This window comes from Lissotriton vulgaris, chromosome 1_1 (assembly GCF_964263255.1).
Source record: "Lissotriton vulgaris chromosome 1_1, aLisVul1.2, whole genome shotgun sequence".
Lineage (NCBI taxonomy): Eukaryota > Metazoa > Chordata > Amphibia > Caudata > Salamandridae > Lissotriton > Lissotriton vulgaris.
Genome location: NC_141685.1, coordinates 809049042 through 809067317, shown reverse-complemented (window position 1 = coordinate 809067317; position 18276 = coordinate 809049042). Strand labels below are relative to the sequence as shown.

Sequence of the window (18276 nt, the reverse complement as noted above, 5' to 3'; positions counted from 1 at the left end):
TGTTATTAAAAATAACCCCAAGGTACTTGTGGCAGTTAGATTCAGCAATGCTTTCCTTGTTCAGGGCCCAAAAAAGCTTCTTAGCCTTCCCTGGCGTACCAAGATTTTGGTCTTCTTGCTGTTAATCTGGAGCTCATTCTTGTGTGAGTATTCGGTGGTGGCGTCCATGAGTCTTTGCATACCAATCTTTGTTTTGCTAAGAAGGACCACATCATCGGCATATAGAAGGTTTGACAACAAGAAACCAGCTACTTTTGGAGCATGGGTATTTACCTTATTTAAGGCTTCAGGAAGGTCGGATAGAAATAAGTTTAAAAGTGTGGGGGCCAGGACGCATCCTTGGTTTAGTCCTTTTGTCGTCGGAATTGGGCGTGATAATCTGGAGCCATCCCCGATCTTAATCCTGACCCATGTGTCCTGATGTAGAAGCTGTATGGCTCTTAGAAGGTCAGTTGGGATGTTAAGTCTGTACAGCATCTGCCAGAGCTTAGCTCTGTTCACTTTGTCAAAGGCCGCTTTGTAATCAATAAATCCCATATAAAGTGGGTGTTATATTTATATGTTATGTGTTTCATCACTTTATCATTACTCACATCTTTCACTCATTAGAATGTTGCTTTCTTATGATGCCTTAGATGGTTCTAAGATGATGTCATGCCTGTGGCATCAGTAAGCAGTTGGTCCAGCTGTGTCTGGCATGAAGATGTTCAGGTCTTCCTTTGAAGAATAAATCCACTTGGAAATATTACCAGATCTACTTGGTTCATTTATCATAACAAATTTGGCGACAATACTTGACCAGACACATGCAGGAAAGGATTTAATAAGGAAGATAGATTATCCTGAACAAAAGGGAAGAAAAACCCAACTCGTTGAAAGATTTAGGGAAAGAGGAACCCAACTCGTTGAAAATCATCTACTTATTCAAGGAAATGGAAGAGAACAAGTAGCAATTTATGAGATTGTGAAATTCATAAAAAAGTGAGGAAAATTGATCTTCTAAGGTAACCTGTTACAGGGTAAGACAAATTATTATTGTTGTTGTTGCTTCTGCATCCTGTTTATACAACTACTGGATTTTAAAGTAAAACAGATTTGTAAACTATTAATCTATTTTAAAAAAAAAGACTGATTAATTTATGAACAAACGACTCTTTAAAGATTTACAAAGTTGTGCTGTCAGCATCTTCAAAAGACAAAGTGTTATTATTGGCATTGAATTGTTCAAATAAAGCGGGAGAAAGAGCAGGAAATGAAAATATTCAACTGAATTGTTTTTCTTAAAAAAAAAAGAGAAAGCAACAGGTTACATTGTGAAAATTACCGTGTGGAAGATAAAGTGTAAAATATTGGCACATTCGTTGTTTGCTAAGAATTGTCTTCGAGTGTCTGCAAACATATTATTAATTGATGTAAAATCAAATCGTTTAATATTCTTTGAGCAGCAGGCAGTCAATTGTTTAAATACAAACACAGCACGAGCAGGGAAGTGCGAAGGGCAGTTTGAGCCTTTAGATATTAGGCAAACACAGAGGTGCAGTGAAGCGACAGAGACAGCTCGAGGCTCAGAGAGCTTGAGTATGTTAATTGAAAAGTAAACACTGCACGTGAGTTGGAGCGCTCGTGCCGGATGTTTGAAATTATTTATTGTGGCAGTCCTCATTAAGCAAATATAAGCTGGAAAAGCATAAACGTAATCTGTGAAATACTGAGAAAATTTGTACTGCATGTTTAGAAGTGGAATTTTATACCTTATGAAAGAGTGGCATCTCATTCATTTCATTTATAAACTTTATTCGATTGTTTAAAAAACATCATAAAAGTACACAGGTTAAAACAATCATATAGTGTTGCACAGGGAAGGTACATATCATATCATTGCTTGATGTCAAAACACACAACTACCAGCCAATAAATAGAAAAAGAAATAGTGACTAAAAAACCATACTTTTTCTTGCAGCAACAGATTTCAAAATAAAGGTTGCGGTAAAAAAACATAAATCCGAACTAGCAAGTGAGAATAAAAGTTTCATGGCATTTGATGTAGAAGACACTAAATATTTTTTAAACAACGGTTTCAAATAAACAATACGTAGGGATTTATACAGGGGGCAAATTAACATAAAATGCAGGGTACTTTGTTTGGTTAATCCATCACATGGACATGGAGAAGTAGAATGATTTTTCATCTTTGGAAACGCCACAAGGTTGTGGACAATACCAAGTCTGAGTCTGGATAGGACAAATTGATGGGATTGTCTGCAGATGATTTTAAGATAAGTAGGTAGCCCAGAACCCTCATTTACATTGGAGGAATAGAAAGCATGGGTTGAGTAATTGCTTGTGTCAACTTTGCGTTTATTAAATTTTGCCCTCAAAAATTCTTCTTTCACCTCCCTTTTGGATAAAGTAATTACGATTGCAGGGTCACTACATATATCCATATCAAAGAGTTCTTTATAAGTAGTAATCACATACTTTATCCAAGGGATATTATGGGCTTTTTCCAAATGCAGGCAATCTTTGATAATACCCTTAGTAAAGCTTGTTTCGTCCTTCAACCATATAGATCTCCATGCCAAGAGAGGTCTCAGTTCAATTAAGTCGGCTATATAATCCAACCCTAGTTCCTCGTGAACCAGGTAGGTAGATGCCGATGATGGTAAGCAAAGTAACCGTTTCAAAAACAGATTTTCCGAAGTTTGCAATTCCCTAGTGGAACAGTGCCCCCATACCCCTGAGCCGTAGAGCGCTATTGAGGTGCTTCTGTGTCTATAAATATTAAGCATTGCTGGGATCCGCCGACTACCCAATTTAGTAGCAAAACGGAAGACACCTAAGGAAGCCTTCCCCATCCTAGCTTTTATATTAATTTGTTCAGGGGTCCATGAACCCTTGTTATTAAAAGTGATGCCCAGGTAGCAGAAATTATCCACAACCTCAATTCGGTTTTCTTTAAAATAAAAAGGCTTAAGATTGTTTACCTTTTTGCCGCATACCATTATAAATGTTTTGGAGTTGTTGATTTTAAGTTTCTTACCATGTATGAAATCATAGAAACAGTTCATCAGCCTCTGAAGGCCGATTGGAGTTCTAGATAATAGGACAGTATCGTCCGCATATAGCAACACTGGGATAGGTTGGCCTCCTGCTTGCGGTGCATCTGCTTGGATATATTTTAGTTCCTGTTCCATAGAATTAATAAAAAGAGAAAAAAGCAAAGGGGCCAGTACGCACCCCTGCCTAATACCTGATTTGACCATAATCTTTTTTGTACATTCTCCTGCTGGGCCATATCGAATCTGGGCTGAAAGATTAGAGTATAACCTTGCTAAGAAGTGGATAATAGCTGGGGGTGCACCCATGTCAAGAAGGGTTGTCCACAACAGGGAGTGGTTCACCAGGTCGAAGGCACTAGAGAGGTCTGCAAAACAAAGGAACAAAGAACCAGATTTAACCTTGGTGTATTTCCCTATTAAAAGGTTAAGGTTAATGCACTGATCAATTGTGCCAAGGCCCTTTCTAAAGCCATATTGGGATTGTGCCAGAATGTTATTATCAGCCGCCCACTCTTCCAAGCGTAGCAGTAGAACCCGGCTCATGATTTTAAGGGAGGAATCCAAAAGAGAGATAGAGGAGAGGCTAAAAAGTACCGCCCTATCTCCCTTCTTATAGATAGGAATAATAATTGATTCACTCCATGTTGCCGGGGTGGAGTAATCTGCGGCAGCATTAAAGACTTGGGTCAATAATGGGCTCCACAGGGCCAGATCGTATTTATAGAGATCTATCGGGACCCCATCGGGTCCTGGAGCTTTACCTCCTTTGCTGGAATTAATTGCCGTAACTACTTCTCGGATGGTAATTCCCCATGGCTGTGGTGTCAAAAAGGGATTAGTACAGATGTTATCATAAGACTCCCCGTGTGGATCAAAAATTCCAGTGAAGTGTCGAACCCAGCTATCTTCACTTACTTGAGCAGTAAGGACTGGGAATTCTTCCTTCTGGAGGAATGGGGCGTTAATTGTACTCCAAAACAATTTGCAATCCCGAAGGGCTGCGGCACTATCCAGGTTGTCCCAGGCTTGTTCTCTGAGTTCATTTTTCCTACGCTTTAATTCTATGTTGTAATTGGACCTCAAAGTTTTAACCACTTCCCTATCTCTTGGGAGATTGGATAACGCATTCTTAAGGGTTTTTAGCGCCTTTGTGCATGCTTGGTCAAACCAGCCCACATTTTCCCGTCTGGTATTAATCTTGTTGTTAGTGAAAATTTTATTAATAATAATACCAAGTCCCTCAAAATCCGCTATAATACCCGCGGGGGGAACATTAGTTTCGAGACAACGGAGTATCGGTCTGGAACCAGCTGCCACTACTGTACTATGTAGTTTCTCTGATTTTTCCAAACACCACTTTATCCGTGTTCCATTTGGCCTACTTGGAATAATATCATCTATAACCCTTCCGGTAGGCGTGTTTCTAGGGCCCCATGTAAGGATGGACATTGTTAAGGCATTGTGGTCACTCAAACAGTAGTCCTTAATAATCGGCACTGTACAGAGCGGCACCATTGCAGTTGAAATCACCAAATGATCAATAACAGACTCTGTATCCCTCCCTTTAAAAGTAGGAACAATATTGCCCATCATATCAAGAGCTGGTTGATGGATGACTAGATCAAATTGTAACAGAAGACTGTTGAGGGAAGCCCCGTATGCGGAGTGTTGAAAGAGTGCTAAATTCTCCCTCAAATCTCCATCAAACCCACAAACTGGGGTGTAAGAGTGCGGGCACGTTCTGATATTGAAATCACCCCCCCATATAATGTCATAAGATTTGTGAGATTTATTACAAATTTTCTTCAGTGTAGCTTCCAGTTCATCCACAACTAAGGTACTGGTAGGATCAAAGGTATTATTATAGTGATTAATCAGTAAGGTGTTCCTGCCCTTTTTAACTTGCAGTTCCAGAATTTGTGAATGTGAGCCAACAATGGAGCAAGATCTTACTGTTACCGGAAGATCTACAGATATTAATACCAGCAGGCCCCCTTTTGCCCTCCCCATAACAGATTCTTGAGCATGACAGTTATAAGAAACAAAACCATCACAATAAATATCTATAGTAGACCATGTTTCCTGTAAACATAAGATATCAAACCCAAGAATAAGTTCCCTCCACCCCAGAGCTGAAACTCTCGGACGCCACCCAGCTATATTCCAGCTCGCTATGGAATAACCTTGGTCACTAGAAGTAGGCATCTGTTCTAGAAGAATTATCTTGGGGGTCGGCAATGTACTTATACATCCCCTATCTGAAGGATCCCCGACTGGCGGTATAGGATGGACTTCCTTAAGTTTGGCTGGAATTAAGGGAGTCGAGTCCATGGTAGCCCCGTTGTCATACAAGTTAGCCTGTTTAAATGGCGGGGAAGCAGGGGTATACACTCTGGGTAGTCAGTCGACTCCCTCAAGTCCATATAAACAGCTATATCGATGAGGGTCCCAAAAGGGGTTTTGCGGGGTCTGAAATTGTAACAATCTGGGGGGTCTTGGATGATGTGATCTTAACCTTCCCCTACGTTCAACCCTAGTCCAGTCATTACTTCCAGAATAATACGTGTCATTATTAGGTGGGAAAAAGAAAGAAACTGGAAAAGTCTGAATAGTGGAATCAGGTGACCTGTTAAAACCCGCACATATTTTCGACACAGTACGGGGATCTCTAAAACTGACAGTGATGCAGTCTCCATTAATGGATTTAGGAGTCTTACCAATCCAGGGTACCCTCCTCACCATAATGATTTCGTTGTGGAGGTGTGCCGGTAATGGTCTGTTCCAATTAAGCCATTTGATAATTTGATTTTTAAGGGAACTAAAGGTTTCAGTTTCTCCCCTTTCTAATGGAGGTACTCCTGCCAAGATTACCATAAACCGGTTGGCTTCCGGTAGGAGATCAGGCCGTCTAGTTCTTGGAGTTTTAAGATCGTTAGAAAGGGGCCCTTTTGTCTCAATGGTCATAAGTCCAGGTGGGTTGTGCAAACCTGGTTGGGGGCGTATAGCATGCTAGAGGGTGACTGGGTTGGCTATATTAGAAACTTGGGGGGCAGTTTGGGAACTTACAGCCGTCGGGGCAGGAGTTTGGGTCACAATAGTTGGGTGAATAACTTGTGGAATGGGCATACTGGAAGGAGGACAAGTACTATTAGGCTTGTTGGAATTAGCAAGGATAATAGCAGTCGATTTCTCAATATTTGACATTCTGAAATCCAGCCTGTCTAACTTAGCCTCCAGTGGGAATATAATAGATTTAAATAGGGTAGCAATCTTGTCCATATAGATTTCATGACTAGAGGTACTCACTTCATGGTTAGTATTAGACAGTATGGGTTCACCATGTAGTTTGGCTGTTTTGGAGGCCATCCCAGTGTTTTTACCCTTTTTAATATATTGTCTTTTCCGTTTCCTAATAGCACCTTCTTTCTCCCCTTGAGTATTAAGGCAGGTAGTACTTTCATCAAATACAGAGGAAGTGGAAATATTATTACAATCAGAGACATAGTTAATTTCAGCTACAATGGTAGATGTATTTGGTATGGCAACAGGATCTACACTTAGCAGAGGGGCTGACTCTGAAGATAAAAGTTGGGCGTCCGCCACAGACAAACAATCAATTAGTCTTTCTGGTGTTTTAGCGTTAGCTAGAGGGCCAATGCTTGATCGTTTAAGAGTCATTAGTTCTTTAGATAGCCGTTTCTCCAGGGTGACAATTTCTTTATCAATAATGTTGTTAGCCCTAGTAAGAAATTTCTCCATACCTCCCGCAGCAGAAGGAGGTCCTCCCGCCATCAAAGATTTACTCCTGGTTTCCCGTCCGACCATGGTCCAGGCAGTGTCAAAAGACAAGAGTCTTAGGGGGGTAGCCCGGTCCGGTCACTGCCGTTCACGAACGGGCACAAACGGGCCCGCTCTTGGCCCGGTCTTCGCCCGTGCGCGTTCGTGCGCGTCCCGCGGGCCGGGAGATGACGTCCAGTAATGTATGCTTCCTGATAAAGCCACGCCCCAGGAGGGGCACGCAGAGCCCAAGTCCAGCCCCTAATTTCAAGTGCAGGGAGGAAGCGGCGGGAAGAGGACCAGCTGTGGCAGATTAGCACACTGCCCGCTGGTCCTCGCAGTCCCGCTGCAAGCCTTTTGATGGAATGTGGCTTCACTCCCTGGTCAGCAGGATCCCCGGTGCAGGCAGTCCAATATTCTCGAGCGGCTCCCGCGGAGCGTGGGCCGCGAGGCGTGGGTCCGGCGCAGGAGACAACAGACAGCAGCAGAGTAAATGCGCCCGCAGGTCAGTCCGTATTCCCAGGAGTGGCATCTTTAAATGTGAATAATTCAAATGAAAAGGCAGAACAGAAATTTAAAACAAAGACATTGATATTGTGACATACTTTATTAAAACAATATACACAGAAGAGGAACGTCAAATTAACACATTTAATTATTAAAGTGAACTTGAAGGCTGATATAATTTCAAAATTGATGAAGTTGAGGAAATCTGACTTTCAGACTGTGTTTAGTTTTCAAAATGGACTGTGGTGAAGGAGGAGAAAAACGAAATCGGCAGGCTGTTTAAAAACAAACACAGCTCGAGCAGTATAGTGGAAGAAAGTGCTCGTGCTAGAGTAATCTTCGTGAAGCAAAGTGAAGCGCAGAGTTAAATGTTCATCTGTCTGAGGCTTGAAAGTACAATGAAGCGAGCAGAGAAGCGCAAGGAAAGGCTCGTGCGGACTGTTCTAAAATAAACAAAGGCTGGTGATTAAACGGGAAGAGCACGAGCTGGAGCAGGCTTCTGTGTGAATAAAGTACGAGCACTGGGTGAAAAGGAAAAGCTTGTGTTTATTTACAGCCTGTCATGTATAACTCAGCGCGAGTAGCGAAGAAGCAGAACATTTGAGTTTGAGTTTGGAAATATAAATAATAATTTTAAAAAAACGGTGCCAGAATTTAAGCAACATCAGACTTCCTCATATTAGACTGTATTTACAGAGCAGCAACACAATATAAAATGGAGCAGTAAAGTGAATAAAAATTCACATTTAAGGGTGTGACAGCAGTTAGTCATTTTTCATTAGTTACACACTATTACAAAGCACAGCATCAAATTAAAAGGAAGAAAGACGAAAAGAACACTCACATGAAGGGTGTAAGCAGTTGAAAACTCATCGTTCTCCATTACAAGGAAGTAAAGCCTGTTCACACAAGAAGATTCTGTTATCTACGTTCTCATTGGTTAGTTGTGAATATTCCTTACAAGCTTTCTATGACCGTGCTGCCACCTTCTGCTGGAAAGTTGTAGTGCAAGCCATATAATGGATGTAAGTACTGCAATAGTAATTCCACCAGCTTTCTTGATGTCTCCAGGTGAGACTAATATTGAATGAGAGGATTGGATAGACTGCTTCGAGAACTATTTGGTAGCCCTAGATGGTACTGAATTCCCTGCTGCGAGAAAGAAAGCATTGCTGTTAGGTAATCTAGGGGAAAAGGGGCAACATATTTTCAAATACCTGCCTGATGGAGAGGATTTGGATGATGTGTACAAAGAAGCTGTCATGAAGCTAGAAAAGAGGTTTGCAAAGCACATAAATGTGGTTATGTGACAGCATAAGTTCTATACTCAGCCCCAGAGACAAAATGAAAGCATTGACGACTTTGTTGTGAGACTGAGAGAACTATCAGCTAAGTGTAAATTTGGCGAAATGCAGGAGGAGATGATTTGTGACCAATTAATAGTTCAATGTTATTGCAAGAAAACGCAAGAAAGACTGAGGACCTCAAGTGATCCAACATTGAAAGATGCTATTGCCATCGCAAAAGTGGTTGAGGAATCAGGAAAATGCATGAAGGAAATGAAAATGAGTTCAAGCAGCAATAAAGAAGTCTCAGTTGTGGAAGAGAATGGGGAAGGTGTATGTGCAGTAAGGAACAAGACTCAGAGCAACTATAGTGATAGAAACAAGTTGCACAAGAATTTCAATAGAACAACAGGAAAAGATGGAGAGAAGCATTGTCTAAGATGTGGGAGCTCATACCACTTGGCGGATTCAAAGCAATGTTATGCAGTTGAGAAAGATTGTCTCAAGTGTGGTAAAAAGGGACACTTGGCACGCATGTGCAAACAACAGTATGAGAAAGTGGCATGTGTGACTGATTCAACGCCCACTTATAGGGTTGTGGTTGTTGATGGTGATCTGGATGTGATGGAGGTCGGTGGTGTAGAGAGAAGAAGAATACGACCTGAGGCGAATTTTGAGATAAATGAGAAGATTGTTTCATTAATGGTGGATACAGGTTCACTATACACCATCATACCACAAGAGATGTATGATAGCACATGGGGGAGTGGGTCATTATCCAGGTCTCATGCGAAACTTAAATCATATCAAGGGAATGATATTAACGTGGTAGGGTGCATGGAAGCAAAGATATGGTTTGAAGGAAGAGAAACTCATGGGAAAGTTTATGTGGCACAAGAAGGACCACCTATTTTAGGGTGGCCGCACCAATTTGATTTGGGAATTAAAGTAGACCCCAAAGCGGAATGTCCAGTCATGAGTGTGAATGCAGGTTATGCTGACAATCTGGATGATGTGTTGGATAGGTTTAGTGGTGTATTTTCAAAGAAAAGGAGTGTTTGAGGGAGCTATTAAGGAAAGGGGAATGTTGGTGGGCTGGTGAGTGCCCCAGTGCAGTTTAAGTTTAGTTTTGGGAATGGTAAGTTTGTGGGGTAGCAAGTGCCCCAGTGCGGTGTATTTAGGGAGGTTAGTGCCCTATGCTGGTGAGTTTTGGGGGGGTGAGTACCCCGTGCAGTTTGTTTAGGGTGGTGAGTGGTGAGTGCCCCAGTGCGGTGTATTTAGGGTGGTTTGTACCCTACGGTGGGGAGTTTTGGGGTGGTGAGTACCCCGTGCAGTTTGTTTCAGGGTGGTGAGTGCCCAGTGCGGGGTGGTGAGTACCCCGTACAGTTTGTTTTTAGGGTGGTGAGTGCCCCAGTGCGGTGTATTTAGTGCCACATGGTGGTGAGTTTTGGGGTGGTGAGTACCCCGTGCAGTTTGTTTTAGGGTGGTGAGTGCCCAAGTGCAGGGTGGTGAGTACCCCGTGAGGTTTGTTTTTAGGGTGGTGAGTGCCTCAGTGCGGTGTATTTAGGGTGGTTAGTGCTCTACGGTGGTGAGTTTTGGGGCGGTGAGCACCGTGTGCAGTTTGTTTTAGGGTGGTGAGTGCCCTATGTTGGTGAGTTTTGGGGTGGTGAGTATCTCATGAAGTTTATTTTAGGGTGGTGAGTGCTCTATGTTGGTGTGTTTCTGGGTTGGTGAGTATCCCGTGCAGTTGTTTTAGGGTAGTTAGTGCACCAGTGCAGTGTATTTAGGGTGGTTAGTGCCTTACGGTAGTGAGTTTTGGGGTGGTGAGTACCCCGTGCAGTTAAATTTTTTTAAGTGTGATAAGTGCCCTATGCTGGTGAGTTTTGGGTGGTGAGTATCCTGTGCAGTTTGTTGTAGGGAAGTAAGTGCCCAGTGCAGTGTATTTAGGGTGGTTAGTGCCCTAAGGTGGTGAGTTTTGGGGTGGTGAGTACGAGGCAGGCACAAAACTTCTTCCTTCATGGATGCGTAAGCCTCTGTATAGGGTGATTCACGTGTTACAAACAGTCTGTGTTTGAGAAGTGTTTAAAAAATGGAGTGTAGGTATGATAATGAACAGTGTTCAATATGGATGCTGATGAAGGTTTGGGGATTTTCGAATAAACAAGGTGGTGAGTCTTTGCTTTGTGACGTGGCAATTGCTTCTGATAGTGATGCCATGCCTGCAAGGCAGAGAGATGGGTCTGGTGTTTCATGCATTTTGAGGGATGCAAGTGAGAGAAGGATACCTGCAAGGCAGGGAGATGGGTCTGGTGTTTCATGCATTTTGAGGGATGCAAGTGAGAGAAGGATACCTGCTTATTTGAATGTTTATGTTTTTTGATTTTACTTTTGTTTACTTGTTATGTTTCAAGCTTTATTTAATACTTGTTATTTTTATGTTCGTTGTGTTGATAAAGGGGGGGATGTGTTATATTTATATGTTATGTGTTTCATCACTTTATCATTACTCACATCTTTCACTCATTAGAATGTTGCTTTCTTATGATGCCTTAGATGGTTCTAAGATGATGTCATGCCTGTGGCATCAGTGAGCAGTTGGTCCAGCTGTGTCTGGCATGAAGATGTTCAGGTCTTCCTTTGAAGAATAAATCCACTTGGAAAAATTACCACATCTACTTGGTTAATTTATCATAACAGTGGGCAAGAACTGAACTCCGCCTGATCGATCAGGCAGGAGAGGGTCATGAGATTGACCGAGGTGCCAGTATTGCTTGTAAAACCGGTTTGATTCGTAGGAATGACAGAGTGATCATCCGCCTATGCCCTAAGTGAATTAAGCAGCACTCCTGCAAAATACTTTGCTTCGTTGTCAATAAGGGCGATGGGGCGGTAATTCCCGGGGGATTTTTTGTCCCCGCCTTTGAAAATTGGTGCAAGGATTGATCCCTGCCAAGAGGGCGGTATGATGTTGTTTTTTAGGATAAAGTTAAATAAGGTGCTTAACTTCGGGGACCAGAAAGTTGCATCATCCTTAAACAAAGCCTGAGGGATTCCGCCTGGACCTGGAGCCCCATTCTTCCTTCCCTTTTGAATCAGCTTTTCGATTTGTGCTTTCTGGATTTTTATGAGTTCTTTACTAAGTTGAGTCGAAGGGGACTCTTTTGGTGATGCGATTTTTTGATCCACATTGAAGGGTTCCTTCATTGGTGTTCCAGGCAGATGCCTAATCTACCACTTTTTGAACAACATTGTTTTCAAAGGTGGAATTCTGGTGAAAAGTTTTTTCTTTGCGATCGTTAAAATGAGAATACAAGAAATCGACCCACTCAGTCTCCAGTATGCATGAAGACGCAACTTTCGAAGCGCGCCCAGATATACTGTTGATGGTTCGCCAAAACCTAGCGGAATTATTTGTTTTAATGTCTTGCTGTAATCTTGCCCAGAAGAAATTCCAATGAGTACTGCGTTGTTCTCTTTTGGCTTTCTTAAGGTAGCTGCGGGCCTCTCTCAATTTTGTTATTTTTATAGGATCCATTGGGTTTTTTTTTAACGCCCGCCATGTCCGATTCATAGTTCTTGTTGCAGATTGTTTCGCGGGATTCCAACAGGGCGTCTGCTTTTGCCCGTTCAGGTTAGCGTGCCTTATCGGTTTAGCGTATTTATCAATCAATTCAATTGCAAATGTTGACCAATTGGCGATTTTGTCATTCGTGGACCTGCTGGTGCGCTCAATAATTTGTTTGGCCTCTATTGCTACTTGTTGAAAGCTGCTGAAAGAGCACTTGATTCGTTTTAGGTTAATCGTGTAGCTCTCGGATGGCAGTGCCCTTTCTTCTTCGTGTTGAGTTAGACTGGACCTGAGCGATATTTCTTGGGGGCAGTAGTCGCTTTCTGTTCTGCTTCCAAGAGTAAAACCTGTTATTTGATGGAGGAGTGAGAGGCTGACAAAGGTGTAATCGATTAACGAAGCACCATTTTTCAATAGATAAGAGAAGCGAGGTGGCTTGTCTGATGGAATGCGCCCGTTTAAGGCTCTAAGGCCCAGGTTTTCGAGGTTGCCTTGTAAGGAACGTCCCTTCGAGTCGTCCTTGTGCCATCCTGGCGGGTCCTGCGGTGGTATGACCCAGATGCTATCGTGTGATTTAGTGACCTCGTTTTTTTGTAGGTCTGACATTAGCCACATGTTGAAATCACCAGATAGAAATATTTCTGGATTAGGAAATCCAGTTTTCACTCTTAATACTGTCGCTATTGCTTCTTCTGCGATTGATTGCCTTGATGCTGTGTTTGGACGGACATAGGCGTTCATTAAAGTCAGGGTCGTGCACTGGCCTTTATTAGAAGTGTAAAAATTCCCACACACTGAAGGCAGTGTGATGAACCTAATAGGTCCCATGAGGCGATTGTGTTGTTTATTGATATGTAAATTGCTAGACCGCCACTCCCTCTTCTCGAAGGATTCAGTTTTTGAGCTGGAATGTGGTGAGTTTTGAGGCCTTCTATTTGCTGCGGTTCAAAGAGCCATGTCTCTTGTAATAATAATATCTTGAATTTCCGAAAATAAGAGATTGTGTCTTTATCCTCCAGTTTGTTAATTGGGCCGTTAATATTCCATGAGCAGATCTTTAGAGGACGCGTTTCGAGGCCCTTTTCCCTGTTGTGCTGTCATCATAGGAGTCGAGTTGTGTTGAGAGTGCCTGCAAACCATGACCATGTGCCGACCTCTTTCCGATCCCTGTTTGATGTGATCCCATCGTCTCTTGATTTTCTTTGTGTGTGGTCGAAGGTAGGAGTTTTGTTGCATGCCCCCCTGAGGACTGAGTACACTGGTCCCCGTTCAGCTCATCTCTATTCAGTGCCTTGACTTGCCTGCAAGACATGTGGATAACCCGCTTCCCTACCGGGTTGTACGAGTATACCCCACTGCTTGAAAGTATCTGTTTGCCCTAAAATGTTGTTCATTGCCTCTGCCGAACTCCAGGTGACCTTTATAGATTTGTTTGTTTGGCCATGACACGCTGCAATGAATTCTATCGATGTGATGTCTTGTGAGGTTATAATATTTGACAGACCTGTTACTTCTATCAGCTCTATAATGTTCCCGCGATTGAGAATATCATGGCTGCCTTTGGACTTGTACTCCGGGTAAAAGAAAGTGAAGAGGGAGTCGCCACTCAGAGGTGTCCTAAACAGCCTTGGAATTGCCTCTGATGTTTGGACACGAGGCGTATAATCTGATTTTGTGAAAGGACACAGGGAGTGTGCCTCGTTCTGATCACTGAGGCACTTCTCATTTTTACAAACTAAGCACTTCTGATAAGCCCCTTTCAATTATCCTGTAAGTCTGTTGCGTACAGTTACTGAACAGGTCACAGGCGCTCATGCTTCCTACATTTATTATGTAGAACTCTATGTGCCAATCCAAGCAAAGCTAGATGGCTAATGGGTGCCATCTGAGGGTTGTAGGCAAGTAGCCAGCTGAATAAGATGAGTGTGTCTATTTATCTAGAAGTTAGACCCTTTTCCAATTAAAGACAACATGCCACCAATAAAGAAAGTCAATGGTCAGCTGAGAGAAGGGTCCTGTACGCAGTTCATCAGAGCACTACTCCCCAGCAGGGCCCCTACCTGGTCCATTTCTGTGCCATAATTGGAGATTGATCTAGTATCCACATTCCAGCCACTCTTCAGCACACCCTTCTTGTAATTATTATGGGACATGCCTCTGTCTGTAAACATTTTAAACATAAATCAATACATTTTACTCTTTGCTAGGTTTCTGAAGTTTCCCCTATTTTGGCTGAGATGAAGAATAACCCACCCAGCCCTCATCTGGTGATGATTTGCCGTTTCAGAAATTCCCACTCGCAAAGGACAGGACTCCGTGCAGAACAAGATAACTGATTTCTCATGCCAAACATTCACAGTCTCAGGTAGGTGGTTTCAGTGTTGGAGCCATGCCTTGCAGAGAGCAGCTTCTGAGTGGTGTTAAACATCCAATGTCCATCATGCCCTTGAGCGGAATCTGGAATATTTTCTGACTACTGCAAAGAGTTGCTAAAATTGCTTTAAAAACAATAAAAGGGGGGGCGGGCACACTAAGGCGCCGGGTGTGGTCCTAGGCTAGATCCAAAAGAATCCATGTTAGTACCGGGCCCAATGGCATGATAACACTCCCCATCGTGGTCCAAAGAACAGACGAGCGCACAGAACCGACTACATTAGCCGTTGAGCAGCTGAAACCCCAGATTGGGCCAGATACAGTCGGTGCATAACAGCGTACACCTCCAGGATTAGGATATGTCGGCTGGAGTCAGAGTCCGTGGGTGGGGGATGCAACTCTCCTGCAGCCTGTTGCAGGCAACAAGGCTCGCTCCATGGCATAGGTACCAGATGGAGGAGCACCGTATAATTCTTCTGGGGCTGGGGTCTGAAGCAAATACCTAGGTGCAACTTGCGTTAGTGCCACAAAGCGTGCCTGATTGGAAGAGGCCGGAGATCTGCCCAGGCAGGAATACTCTACCCAGCGTGCCCAGTGAAAGTAGAATTGGGGGGGACGAGGATTGCATTTATGGCCGACCGAGTTGCAATCTACTGCTGACGAGGAATCCTGGCGAAGTAATGCAGAGGCCAACAGACTGGGCAAAGCATGAGCTGGAAAAGTGATGTGGGATACAGCAGAGTAGCGAACAAGTTTGCAAATAAATTAACTTTAAACTTTCTGACGGCAAGGGTCCTGCCTGTACTGAGCCACCCAGGCTCTTCCACTCACACCCAGCAATTTGAAACCTTAGCAGCTATGTGTCTCGAGCCAGTGAACGCATCCCCCCCCCGCCCCCCCCCCCCCCCCACACACACACACAAAAATCCATCCTCGACAGCCTCGACCACCCCCGCATTTATATTTTCAGATTTTAGCTGTGCATTTTTTTCCTGGCCGGTTTTCCACACTCCGATGGACCCACAAGCAACCACACACGCGGTACGTGGCGGCAAAAATAACAGAAATAAAATTCAAAGACACCTTTCAGGCTGTACTTACTACAAATACAGCCGCGTGTGTGCCTCCGTTCGAGTCCGATTGCCTGCGCACGCACAGTACGCACTGCTGCTCACATGTACGCCTACGCAGGGAAGGGCACGTCTGCTGGAGGAAACCTGAGCTGAGAGAGCTCCGAGTCTTTCCTCTCTAACTTCAGTCATCTGAGCACCCGGAAAGGAAAATCAGGTAAGTTCAAAGAGGCAGGACGGGAGACACGTACGTGTATTCTAGAAGACGAAGCGCTCTCCCGTCCTCCTCAGCCCCTTTTGTTCCCGGCTTGTTCAGCCCCTGGCGCACACGCGATCGGGAGCGGAGCAAGCCTCACAGGAACTCTAAACAGGTAAAAAAAAAATCATAACAAAAACAACCAATGGCTATGAGATTATTTATGGCCTGTGCGAACTTTTTCTGCACTTCGTGCCAATGAAAAATTATGGTTTACAAAGACAGCAGAAGATTGCCTTATTTAATTAGACCTGGTTGTTATTGGCCTGCCTTGCCATGACCACTGACTGCCCTTGCTGAACAGATGTGGAGGCGTCTGATGAAGAATCTAGCTCTGCACTCCTCTGCATCTCTGCACGAGCTATACACTGGCGATGATTGCCTTTAAGTGGTGCAACATTCCTTCATCCCATTCAATACTGTTTCCTAGTGTCCCTACTAAATACCTTATGGTACAGTTTGCATTTCTTATGTTGGGCAGACATTTTCTACCCACCAGGTGCCATCTTGGATAACAGCTGTGCGTAGTAGGGTGTTGGAATGGACTGGCCTCTCCGCTAAGACCTCTCTCTTGGGGGATTAGTGTGCATAGCAGGGTGTGGGGAAGACTGGCCTCTCTGCTGAGACCTCTCTCTTGAATAAAGGGTGAGTGTACTGCGGTGTGGGTAGGAAACAGCCTCTATGCTGAGATCTCTCTCTTGGGTGAAAGGTTGTACATAGTAGGGTGTGGGGAGGGACTAGCCTCTCCACTGAGACCTCTCTCTTGGGTGACGGGTGTGCATAGCAGGGTGTGGGTGGGGAAGGACCGGCCTCTCAGCTGAGACCTCTCTCTTGCATGTTGGGAACGTGTATTAGAGTGTGGGGAGGTCCTGGACTCTCTGCTGGGACCTCTCTCTTGGATGACGGGTGTGCATAGTAAGGTGTGGGGAGCCACAGGCCTCTCCGCTGAGACCTCTCTCTTGCATGACGGGTCAGTGTTGTAGGGTGTGGAGAGGGATGGGCCTCTCCGCTGACACCACTTTCTTGGATAACGGATGTGGATAGTAGGGTCTAGAGACAAACTAACCTCCCCACTGAAACCTCGCTCTTGGATATTGGGTGTGTATAGTAGGGTGGGGAAAGGGACTGATATATCCGCTAAGAGCTCCCACTGGAATGACAGGTGTGCATAGTAGGGTATGTAGAGGGACTGGCCTCTGCACTGAAGCTATCCCTATGGTGACAGGTATACGTTGTAGGATGTGGGGAGGGACTGACCTCTCCACTAACACCCCTCCACAGGGTGACAGGCATGCATAGTAGACTGTGGCGAGGGATTGCCCTCTCCAATAACACAATTCTACAGGGTGACAGAATAGTGCAGTAGGGTGTGATGATGGACTACATCTACAGTGAGATTCCTCACTCGGATGACAGAAGTGCAAAGTAAAGTGGGCAGAGAGAATGCCTATCCCTCCCTATTTTTTTATGATTATGCAAGAGTCTTCCAGGATTGCAATATTGTTTTAAAATTATTTATAGTTTGCTTATTCACACTACTTATGCCTTACAGTCCTCCTTTCAAATACTAGGGATTATTGGTACCGTTATCCAGCCACCTAATATACCTTTATACCATGAAAGTCACAACACATGCAAAATTACAAAATGTACAGTAATGGCGGCTATTTAATTATTACATTTCTGTTCCTTTAACAGCCAGCCAATCAGAGGGCTTGCTCACATGGAAACTTGTGAGAAAAAAGGTGTCCAGTTTTAAATTTGCCCAACCTCAGGACTCTTGTGAGCCTCTTGTGAACCTAACCATTTAGGTATACACATTTTCTTGGGCCTTGACTTCTCAAAAACTACTGAACGGATTTACACCAAATGACAAAATATACACTTTCTGGACCAAGATCTAGGTTCCTGCCAAATTTGGTGAAATTCTGTTCAGTTTTTGGGATAATATTTCTTTCAAAAGTCTATTCAAAATGTATGGGGATTTTGTGTTTTGGGATTTGTCCTTTTTTTCTCTGCCCCTGCTTGACACATCACCCCAAAAATTTCCATACAAAAACTAGGCAAAACAGAGCACCTTTTTTGAAAGTTTTGGGGAGATTCATCAAACGTTGCTAAAGTTATTAGCAAAACAAAAAAGGCATTTCCTATAAAATCGCAGACCTAACTATAACGATTGACACCGGAGGATATATATGTATCCAGAACTCTGTAATGCCTTCAGTATTTGCTGGATTGCTTTACATCATTTAGGGGTTTAGAGATCAACCCTACAAAGTCTAAATTTATGGTGCTGAATCCCCACTGGTCCTTTAAAGGAAGGATGATGGTAGAGGGTGGCCCTTGGAACAAATAAAAAGCTTGACTATCTGGTTGTAAG

At 43.6% G+C, this 18276-nt stretch overlaps 1 long non-coding RNA gene across 1 annotated transcript; it reads right to left on the bottom strand.

Moving 5' to 3' along the window:
* Window positions 1-1777: 1777 nt before the first annotated feature.
* LOC147747923 (uncharacterized) lies at window positions 1778-8244 on the bottom strand. The gene is made up of 2 exons (XR_015308458.1): window positions 8188-8244; window positions 1778-7368 (listed from the first exon to the last, which is right to left on the bottom strand). It is a non-coding gene; the product is annotated as an uncharacterized LOC147747923 (long non-coding RNA).
* Window positions 8245-18276: the final 10032 nt, after the last annotated feature.